Below are 12,140 nucleotides of genomic sequence, written 5' to 3'. Positions count from 1 at the left end.
TTGTATGTGTGTATAAATGTGTATGTGTATGCATTAAGTAGCTATAATTGGATTTCCTATAGAAAGCTCGCCCTTAGAATGTCCAGAACTAAACTAAATACCCCCTTCCTCACCTGCCATCATTGCCTCACTCAACAATCTCTCTTCTCTATACTCAGCAATAGTTAAAGAATGCATTCAGTATTCTAACCACTGGAAACATTCCTACTTATTTATTCTCTCCTTATCCTACACATGCAATCAGTCTTAAAGTCATAAAAACTCCATTTCTAAAGGATAATTCCGTCCACGTCTGTTAACATTCCTTTAGTTCAGACCCTCCCCACTTCATGGATGAATTACCACAGCAGCCATCTGTCAGGGATTCCTGTCCAAAGACCCCAAACTTCACTTCACTACTCTTTCTAAAGTATTTTTATCAACTCGTATTAATCTCTATTCCCAACTGAGTCTTTATTCCCAACTACTAAGCGTTTTGTCTGCAATGGGGGTGGGGAGACAGAAGTACAGAATTGGGGTATGGTTAAGAAGTCAGGGCTCGGTCACCTGGGTAGCTCAGTGGGCTAAGCTGCGGCCTTCGGCTCAGGTCATGATCTCAGGGTCTTGGGATCAAGTCCCAAGTCGGGCTCTCTGCTCAGCAGGGAGCCTGCTTCCTCCTCTCTCTCTCTGCCTGCCTCTCTGTCTACTTGTGATCGCTCTCTGTCAGATAAATAAATAAAATCTTTAAAAAAAAAAAAAGAAGTCAGGGCTCAAGTAAACAGTTCTTGTTGTTGATTAAGTGCTTACCGTGCACCATGAGATAATGCATCACATTACTTCATTTTAATCCTTTCAGTATCCCTCTGGGCAGTTGTATGGTTCCCCAAATTTTACAGGTAAAGAAACTGACATATGCAGATGTTGATTTCCCATCCAAGGTCATGAATTTAGTACTTGGGGAGAGAATGGAATCCAGGAAATGTCAGTGCAGGACCATATTCCTTAGGTCTACATGCAGCCATAAAATCACAGTAAGTGACACCTTTTGTTTTCCTGGATAAATCTAAAATAGCAAAAATCTGTGCTTTGAAAGACAACTGTGCTGAGGTAGAGGGAGTGAGAGGAGCAGTCAGAGAGGTAAACAGAACAGAAAAGAATATTAAAAAAATTGAAAAAGGAAAATTTTCATCAGGAAAAGAAAGAGGTAACCCATAGTGTTAAGATTTCTAAAATGGTAACAGAGGCAAGCTATTTCTTAAAAAGCTTTTCAATTTTTCTTAGAAAATAACTTATTATAGTTAGAAATGTAGTATTACTAGAGTAGGGATTGTTTTTAATAACTCTGGGTTACAACATTTTAGTATTTTATCACAGTTGATAATTTGCAAAAACAAAATAAAAGAAAAGGTTTTCCAAAATTTTCAATGTGGCTTTTTATGCTAACAACAAAACACTTTATTTGCTACTAAAATAGCACAAATAAAAAGAACAGAGAAACTGTGTCATGTTATTTTAATAACGATTTCAATATGAATAGAATAAAACATAATGAAGAACACGTGTTTGCTTGGTGCTAATGACATAACATTTTACAGTTTTATAGATAAAGCAAAATGCATAATTTTAACCAGATGTTGAAAAACGTTAGGATTAGTATCTAAGGATAAATATTTCAGAAAATATGTGGAAAGGTTACCACACATTTGCTACTGGGAGTCTTCTATGCGAGTGTCTTTATATTGAACTTTACTCTGTTTCTCAAAATAAAATTGCAATCTGTTCTCAATACCGTATGTATTTTTTAAATCCCTTGGGGAAAGCAGTTAAGCAAAGTGGTTAAGTGCTCGTATTCTGTAGTCACATTTTTGGCTTTATCATTTTCTGGCTATGGGATCTTACAAAACTTAACCTCTCTGAGCCTGATTCATGATTTGGAAGATGCAAGTGAAAATAGTTAAACTTACGTTATAGGAAAATTATGTTGCTAAGATTAAGATAATACCTGTAAAGTGCTCTCCACTGGAACATAGCACTCAATAAAAAGTATCTAGTACCATTGTCATTGTTATTACTATTACTTTTTCCCATTATTACTACTAAGAAAACATTCTGCAAAATTATATACTGTTAGACCATTTTGGTCTCAGGACACCTGGATGGCCCAGTCAGATAAGCATCAGACTCTTGATTTTGGCTCAGATCGTGATCTCAGAGTCGTGAATGAGATAGAGCCTCGTGTTGGTTGGGCTCCACACTGGGCGTGGAGTCTGCTTAAGATTCCCTCTCCCCCTTCTTCCCCACCACCCGCCACCACTCTCTTTTTCTCTCTAAAAACAAGACAGAACAAAAGCTTTATTTTATTATATTTTAAAGATTTTATTTATTTGTCAGAGAGAGAGAGAGAGAGAGAGAGAGACCACACAAGCAGGGGGAGAGACAGGCAGAGGGAGAAGCAGGCCCCCAAGGAGCCTGATGCAGGACTTGATTCCAGGACCCTGGGATCATGACCTGAGCTGAAGGCAGATGCTTAACCAACTGAGACACCCAGGTGTCCTTATTAGAAAACTTTAAAATCATTTTGGTCTCATTCCATATCAATATTACTGTTTGTAATACTGTAATACTGAGAGTGTATCCGTTAGGCTTTTTAAAGTTCCATGGCACAGAATCCCATAGAGTCACATTAGTTACCCTCAGATAATCAGGGCTTACTTTTACAATTACAGTGATGTTTAGAAAAATAGGAGGTGGTCTTAGAAGCCATTCCAGACCTAAAATATAACTTCTTACTGTTCCTCATATAACTCTGGCTCTGTCAGACTGGCTATAACTGGACTGCTTCAGAAGCATCTCTACTGGTCATTTCTGTAGACATAGGTACTGCCTGGACTCTAAGGAAATACTTCCGCCTCTTGGGTATCTAGCTGCTTCTGCTGAGCCTGCTAACCCAAACTGAATGTCCATGTGAACAATGTCTAGTTGTTCTAATGTCAGTGCGAACAATTTCAATGTAAACTCATCTTGGAAGAGTACCTTGAAGGGTTGGCCATCACACTCTAGGATGGTGTGTTCCTGATATGTGGGCTTCTTCCCAGGTCACTGCAGAAACTGCTAGGCAGTAATTCTCTGTTAACTATGTAGCCAGTGGAAAGGGAACAGGATGTGCAAGACAAGACAGACATGTCATTTATTCTGAGGCTTCTCAAATGGATCAGTGTAAGTGGGAGATGCATTGTGTAGCAGGTCAATACTCTTGTTTAACTTATTGGTTTCTCTAGTAAATCATTTTAGAGTTTTAAAATAAAGTCTTTATATTCATAATGGCTTTCTCTGGGGAAGGAATTTGGCCCCATCTCTGCATGCCATCTTTGTTTGGGGACTGCCTTTCCTTTCCTACGACTGCCTGGCCAGGGTCAGTCTGGATGGATATTTTGTACAACATGACCTTGACCTCTTACCATGCCAGGCAGGACTATCCGATTCTATTCCCCAAAGACAATCACATAGCCTAGATCTTCATGGCTCACTCCCTAGGAATTTAACACTTAAATTGCAAAAGAAAAATTTACTGCAGGGTGCAACATGTAAGCCCAGGATTCTTCAGCAGCCATAGCTTGTTGATCTTGTTTTGTGTTCTTTTTTTTCCTTCTTTTTAAATTTTGTTTTGATATATTACATTGAAAATAAGAACAAACTTATCTTTGAGAGATAGAGAGAATTGAAGCAGGCACAAACCTTCCAGTTCCCATTCCCAGGTGATTCCTAGGAGCTAACTCTGTACCTGCTTTTCAGTTATGTGAGATACTCTTGCACAATAGTAAAACTTGCTTAAACTAGTGCCTTTGAATATCTATTATTTGAAACTGAGAGTTCTAATAACCAGTACAAAAATAAAGTTAATTTTTCCCCCAAGGATATAAATTAGGCACTAAAATGGCATAGAGTATACATAAAAATTCCAGAATAAATTTTGCAACTAATTTGCTGTCATAAAAAGGGGGAAAGCTTTAATTATAAAGTTATGGGAATAATATGGTTTCTATGACCTCAGCTTCTTACCTTACCTTTTTTTTTGTTCTGTCTTTTTTTATTGAAATGCTTAGGTTTTAACATATGTTCTTGGTAACATAAAATAATAAAATGAATATTCAGTTATCTTGGAATTGAGGAATTCAAACAGATAACTAGTTCTTATTGTTCATAAATATAGATATAAATGTAGACAATACAATAGATGATGTGTGGTTTGTACTATATCCAGAATTATCTGAAGATGAGTATCTATTCCTAAATACAAGCCTTGATATGAATTTTTGGGGGGCCTGTAGAGTCATTTGCTTTTTCCTCTAAATAAGTGTGTGTGTGTGTGTGTGTGTGTATTTTATATGTATTTATAATTTTTGTGATACATATATTTGCATTCCAAGTCACAGACACAGAACTGGCTAAGTGGGTGATATTTATTCCAACCTGGCCTTAGTCATCCAAAATTGCAGTCATAAAGCCACTCTAAACTCCAATAACTGTTTATAAATATTTGGGGTTTACTGGTTAGTAATCTATCCTGAATGGTTAGATTGAGATAAACCTTGAAGAACTCCTAAAAATGATGTGCATATCTGAGAGTTCCTTTTCCTGAGAATTGTCTTTTTTCCTTTGTATGACTCATCTGTTGCCTGAACAAATTGTTGGAGAGTAGAGGAAAGCTTTTTTATTTCCCCTCATCCACACTTTCTTTTCTCCAATTGTCCCAGTCACTATTTCTGGAAAACAAACCACTTCTAACTTACTGGACTAAACCAACCACCCTCTGATATGTTCACCAGTTCTGTGGGTCAGGCTAAGGTACAGGAAATATGTCTGGTATCTACTCCATGATTCTGGAGCCTTCCTGAACAGACTCAAATGGATGGGAGTCACTCAAATAATTTGGTGCTAGATTATTCTAGAGTCTTCTTCACTTCCATGTCTGGTGCCTGGGATAAGAGAACGTAATCCTGGGCTCAGCTGTACTCTTAACTACATACTCTCATATGGCCTCCCTAAGTGGTTTGTTTTTCTCCCATGATGACAATGGGATTCTGAGATGCCAAAGAGGAAGGCTCTGGAGAGCGTGTTCAAAGAGAATCAAGTAGAAGATACATGTTATTGTTGTGCTATATCCTAAGAAGTCATATAGCATTCCCCACTCAGTTCCTAGGGGAGAGGATATAGACACCAACTTTTAATGAAAGGAATACCAAGGAATTTGCAACCATTTTAAATCCAATCAACTGAAAGCAGACATGAGAAGCCAAATGAAAATCTAGGTATACATTATTGGTGAAACTAAGTTAGAAATAATGCAGGGATATGCTGCTTCCTCTTCCCAGTTGAATTTGTGTACCTGGTTGCAGCTAAAATTTCAGTTCATCAGCCTCTTCCTCAACTCTCAATTCCATTGCAGGGGAGGATAGATCCCAGAATATGTGTACTTTGGAAGAGGAGAGAGAAAAGAACTCATTCTGCCTGGAGGCAGACAAGGCAGAGAAGACATTCTGATACACCAGTGGTTTACATGGACAAATTTAGTCCCCTAAGACCCAAACTCAGTGAAAAAGGAATCTCAAAGACATTAATTTAATAGTAATTCAAGTAATCCAGTCTTCAGTTGGGTTCATTTGCCAAATCAGATGAACTTGAGCTTTGTCATGATCTTATGGGTGTGATTCTCAGGTGACCAAAAAGGTTTACAAATTAAATAATAGATGATAGATGATACATGTAATGCAACAAAATAAAAAATAAGAGATTGCACCAAATAGGAATTATCTTTGTTGTTTGGGGAAAATTTTGTTTACTTAGTCACTATGTAAAACAAATTTCATATTCTGTGCCATGGTTAAACATTACTAAAAACCACTACAACAGGTAAACTCCTGAATATAACCAGGAAAAAAGTATGAAAATGTTCAAATAACATTGTTCACATTAGAAAAATAACCAGAAACATTCAAACAACTATAAGCAGAAGAATGGTAAATAAATTGTGGTATATCCAGGTAATGAGAAACTATGCAGCAGAGAGAATCATGAATCACAGCTAAAATGACCAACAAGGAGCAATTGTAGGGGCAATTAGCTTAAAAACTCATGCTTCTGAAGAATATTTATAATATGATTTAATTATTTATAATATGATTTAATTTAATTTGCATTAAAACATGCAAAATATTTAAAAAAAACAAATATAAAAACAGATGCAGTAAAATTTAAAAGTAAAATTTAAAAATGCAACACAAATTTTACAAGGTTCAATGGACTATCTTTGCCTACCAAGAGGTAGGTAGTCTCATGTCTCCTCACACCAACTACAACTTTCTAATATGACCCTGGAAAGCCAAAATGGTTCCTAGCCCAGTTTGCTAATGCCCTAATCTTAAATTCACCCAATGTGGATGCAATTTCTATGTATTATTTTATTCCTGAAGGGCTAGACTGTGCCTATTTCTTAATTTTCCTCACCGAGAAAACAAGGTATAAATGTTTGGATGGCCCAAACCTATATTTTCATTCTTGCCATTTAATGGAGCTTTTTTGTTCCAATGAACACTAGGTACAAGGGGGAATCAAAATTAAAAAGCCACATCAAAAAGATTCCTTGGCCTTATTGTAAATTCTGGAAAAAGGCAATAATTTTTGCAAATTCCATTAATTCTTTGACATGATAGTAATTATTAATGATATTTTCCCCCTCTAGCTATGATAGAACATGACACCATGATTATCCCTGATAGAGAGAGTTGTGCCAACTGAATTTAAGTTCACAGATCTTGGGCTCTGGATAGTTGGCCCTGAACACCTAGCACATTAGCAAAAGTAAAAATCAAGATTTCCCTTCTCCACCAACCTTTCATCCGCAGATATTCTTAGGCCTTTTTCTTTGGCACATTTCTTGTTCCTGGGAACCAAATTTTGCTTGAATAACTACTGTATGGTAACATAGTTGTTACTTCATAGACCCAAATCATGAACAGGCAGAGAGAATCAAGAGTATAGTAATCACTATATTATGGAGAAAAATATTTTTCTAGGAAAACTTACTTTAAAGCTCACTCTTTCCCCATATAATGAAAGAAATAGCACCGATCATACTAGCACTTTGATGTTTTATGGATTTATCAGGCATAAAATAGCTTTTAAAAGGAAATTATTAAAGTGATGAGTCAGTTTCAAAAAGTTCAGTGTTTTGGTTCAACTGAGTACAATTACTCACATTTGATAATTCATTATAAATGCCAGGCTCCATATCTCATTTTTCTTCCAACTATTCAGATTTTATGTTCATCCAACAGCTGTATTCAAGGTAAATTTGCCAAATGTGAAAATCAATTTCTATGCTGCGGGTACCAGTTGTTAGGAACGATGCTTCATTGTTTTTCTCTTCAATGGCATCATTAAAACTCCAGTCAGTTAATCATCAAAGGAATTACACAAACAACTTTTTCAATTCACCCAACATAACAAAGCTTGTCAAATGTATTTTTATACAAAATTTCCATGACAATAATGAAGCAAACACCAATGTCTATCAGTTTCTGCATCAGTTTTATATTTATCCTTCCTAAACTTGTCAAAATATCATGACCATCACCAAGCACATTTATTTGCTTGAGATTTTTTTATGTACTTTAGCCAAAACAAGATGTTTAAACAGTATGCCTCTCTGGGAAATGCTCACACCTATCTGATAAGTAAATACAAACGGGAATATGAATGAGCATGTTCAGTCTTTTAAAAACCACTTCTCCCTGGGGCATCTGGGTGGCTCAGTCAGTTGAAGGACTGACTCGTGGTTTTCACTCAAGTCATGCCTCCCATGAGTCGTGAGATCAGGCGCCATGTTGGGCTCCAGGACAGGCTCCGTGCTCCAGTGCCAGTTGTGCCTAAAGGTTCTCTCCCTCTGCACCTCCCCCTACTGTCTCTCTCTCTCTCTCAAATAAATAAATAAATCTTGAAAAAATACTTCTCACTTGCATTAATTCTCTAGTATAGTCTCATCAATCACCCATTACTAATTAGATTACAAGCTATTTCTCTGATGTTACACTTTAAATGGGCACCTAGACAAAAAGAAAAGGGAAAAGAAAGGTTCAGTGAATTACTTTTTTTTTTTTTTTCTTCCTGGGCCCAGCATTTTCTCAGTTTCTGTGATCCTCGATTAGATGGTCTCAGACAGAAGGCTGAAAACCACATAGTACAGGGACTGAGGTGGTAGCAGGAATCCTAAGTTTAGACATCTTCTGATTTGTGACTCTAGGTTGAGTATACAATAAAGTATACAATAAAGGTCTATTCATTAACTGGCCCACAGGCCAAACTACATTGATCTTGGTAAATTACTGCTTTTCTCTACGATTCCAAAGATTATTTCTAGGTTTTTTTTACTCCAGTATGAATTAACTCTATAGTAAACAAATAGACTTTTTATCAACATGCTCCAAAGAGGTCTTTTTTTTTTTAAATTTTCTTCTTAATATTATTCATTAAATGAAATATATTAATAGAATTTAATACAGACACATTTCTGTATTTTCCTCTTACTTGCTCTTTAATCCCATTAAAAATTTAAAATATTGAAGAGAATCTGACCCAAGATGGCGGGGAAGTAGGAGGAGGCACCGTTTCAACATGTACCCTAAAGTGAGCTGATTACCTACTAAAGAACTCCGATCACCCATAAAATCAGCCTGAGATCAGAATTATACACGTCTGGATATCTACGGGGGCAGAAGACACCAGTGGGCAGGTAAAGCAGAATGAGAACATCAGACTGATATTGGAAGAGAAACAAAAAAGGGAGGGAGCCACCAGAGGCAACCCACTGGAAAGTAATATCCCAATAGGAGAGTGCCCTGCGTCTGGGGACCAGCATTAACTTGGAGTCTGGTTTAAAGCACTCCAAAAGAGCAAAGGATTGAGGCAGGAAATTGTGGGAGTCCGGGTGGCTAGGGACAGGGGCTTAAGTCCCCGGACCCAGGACAGCCTCCCCTGGGGCTGAGCCAGAGAGTGCAGCAGAGAAACCAGATCTTGGTCCCTGAGCCACCAGCATGCAAGAGAACACGTGGGGTCTGGCTCCTGTGAGGGGCTGGGAGCCTTGCCAGACAGCAGAATGCTGCGCTGTGCTATCAGAGCCTGAGATGCGAGCGCCCCATACCCTCCCCTGGGAGAGGTGCGCACAGGTGCCACCCGGGTGCTCTTGGACCTGGAAAGACCAGGCACTCCCAGCCCGGGCCAGCGGGAAAATCTCAGTGTGTGATCGCTGTTTGGAACCTCTCTGGCAGTCTGGAGCTGCCCAGACAGCCACTGCTGCTGTGGTTTTGGGTACAAGCAGGAGATCCTGCATCCCCAGGGACTGTGAACCTGCTCTGCCAGCAGCTCTGCAGCACCCACAAGGGAGCAGACTAAAGCTTCTCTCTGAGAGGGAGGGCGGGGTGCAGTTTGCTTTCCTCTAAACCTCCAAAAACCATCAAAAGCTGTCATGGTGAGAGAAAAAAAACAAAAAACAAAAAAAGAACAAACAAACATAAAAACCTCCAGAGAACAAAAGCCTAAAAAACCGGTTATCTCAGAGCCCACCCCCTTAAGGGGGGCGGGAGGACTTAACTCAGGGAACATCATTAACTGAAAACCCACAGTGGCAGGCCCCTCCCCCAGAAAACCAACCAGGAAAGAAAAAAAAAATGACAAGAGAACAACCACCACTACTACATAGATACAACTTTTATTTTTAACTCATTCCCACTATTCTGGTTCACTTTTTTTTTTAATATGGATAATTTTTTAACCTATTTACCATCACAGTGTGATGTCAAATTCCATAATAACCTTCTAACCTGAACTTTATGATACATACACCTGTATTTTTCTTTTGCTTTTCTATTTTTTAAAAATTTTTTAAAGTTTTAGTTTAGTTTAGTCTAATTTATTCTTTTTTATTTTTATTTTCTAATATTCATGTAGAGTTAAACTTCAAGGCAACCCCCTTTCCTCAATCAAGGGTTTACCCTATAGGTAAACCAATTTTTAATCCCCCTTTATCTCAGGAAAGTTGAGTCCTTTAACAAAGATATCAAGATACATCCAGGAAGAATCAAAATAACCTTCCTCGACAAGGTTCTTCCCTTTTTTGCATATATATATATATTTTTTTTTTTCTCTTGCCATATACTTTTATCAGTGTTTTTGTTTGTCTGTTTTTGTTTGTATACTTCATAGATCTGACCTTGGGGCCCTTTTGGGCTAAGCCTTCTCTTTTATCTTCCCTTTTTTCCCTCTCTCTCTCTCTCTCTTTTTTTTTTTCTTTTCTTTTTTCTCTCTTTTGGGTAGGGAATCCTGATTGCTCAGAAGTGTCCCAGGGTGCACCCTGACTACACCACAGTTGATACATCCAGCTACATCCATTCAGTCATCTCTCACTAAAATGACTAGGAGGAGGAATGCCCAACAGAAGAAAAATACAGAGGATGGGCCTTCTGCAACAGAGCTAATGGCTATCGACATAGACAATATGTTGGAAAGGGAATTCAGGCTAAAAATGATCCAGGCAATAGCTAGGTTGGAGAAAGCTATGTATGACCAAACAGATTTGATTAGGGCAGAACTGAAAGCCACAAAGGATGATGTTCAAAATGCTCTCAATGAGTTCCAAACTAATCTAAATTCTCTAAAAGCTAGGGTAACTGAGACAGAAGATAGAATTAGTGATCTGGAGGACAAACAGATAGAGAGAAAGGATCAGGAGGAAGCCTGGAACAAACAGCTTAGAAGCCATGAAAACAGAATCAAGGAAATAAATGATGCCATGAAACATTCCAACATCAGAATTATTGGAATCCCTGAAGGGGAGGAGAAAGAAAGAAGTCTAGAAGATATAGTGGAACAAGTTGTCCATGAAAATTTTCCCAGTCTCACGAATGGGACCAGCATTCGTGTACTAGAGGCAGAATGGTTTGCCCCCAAGATTATAGATTCTCAAAAGTCCTCGAGACACCTAATAGTAAGAATGAAGAGTTATAATTGTAGGCAGACCCTCTTGAAAGCAGCCAGGACAAAGAAGCTCCTTACGTACAGAGGAAAGCCCAACACAATAACGTCAGACCTATCCACAAGACCTGGAAAACCAGAAAGGGCTGGCAAGATATATTCAGGGCACTAAATGAGAAGAACATGCAGCCAAGAATACTTTATCCAGCAAGACTGACATTCAAAATGGATGGAGAGAGAAAGAGTTTCCAAGACTAGCAAGGCTTAAAAGATTATGCAGCCACTAAGCCGACAGTGCATGAAATATTAAGGGGGGTTCTATAAAAAAGAAAAAATCCTAGAAATATCATTGAACAGAGATATAGAGACAATCTACAGAAAGAAAGACTTCAAAGGTAACATGATATCAATAAAAACATATCTATCAATAATCACTCTTAATGTGAATGGCCTAAATGCACCCATGAAATGACACAAGGTTGCAGATTGGTTAAAACGACAAGACCCATCCATATGTTGTCTACAAGAGACCCATTTTGAACCTAAAGATACACCCAGACTGAAAATGAAGGGATGGAGAAGCATCTTTCATGCCAAGGGGCCTCAAAAGAAGGCTGGGGTAGTGATTCTCATATCAGATAAATTAGATTTTAAACTAAAAACTGTATTCAGAGATATAGAAGGACACTACATAATTCTTAAAGGGACTATCCGCCAAGATGATCTAACAATTATAAATATCTCCACCCCCAATATGGGAGCAGCCAATTACATAAGAAAACTATTAATCAAGATAAAGAGTCATATTGATATGAATACATTAATAGTAGGAGATCTTAACATGCCTCTCTCAGTAATGGACAGATCATCGAAGCAGAAAATCAATAAAGAAACAAGAGCATTGAATGACACATTGGACCAGATTGACCTCATAGATATATACAAAACATTCCACCCTAAAACAAAAGAATACTCATTCTTCTCAAGTGCACATGGAACCTTCTCCAGCATAGACCACATACTGGGTCACAAATCAGGACTCAACTGATACCAAGAGATTGACATTATTCCCTGCATATTCTCAGATCACAATGCTTTGAAACTGGAGCTCAATCACAAGGAAACGTTCGGAAGGA

This window comes from Mustela putorius, unplaced genomic scaffold, assembly GCF_011764305.1.
Source record: "Mustela putorius furo isolate JIRA1106 unplaced genomic scaffold, ASM1176430v1.1 tig00003834_pilon_pilon_pilon, whole genome shotgun sequence".
Classification (NCBI taxonomy): domain Eukaryota; kingdom Metazoa; phylum Chordata; class Mammalia; order Carnivora; family Mustelidae; genus Mustela; species Mustela putorius.
Note: the sequence above shows the minus strand (reverse complement) of the source record.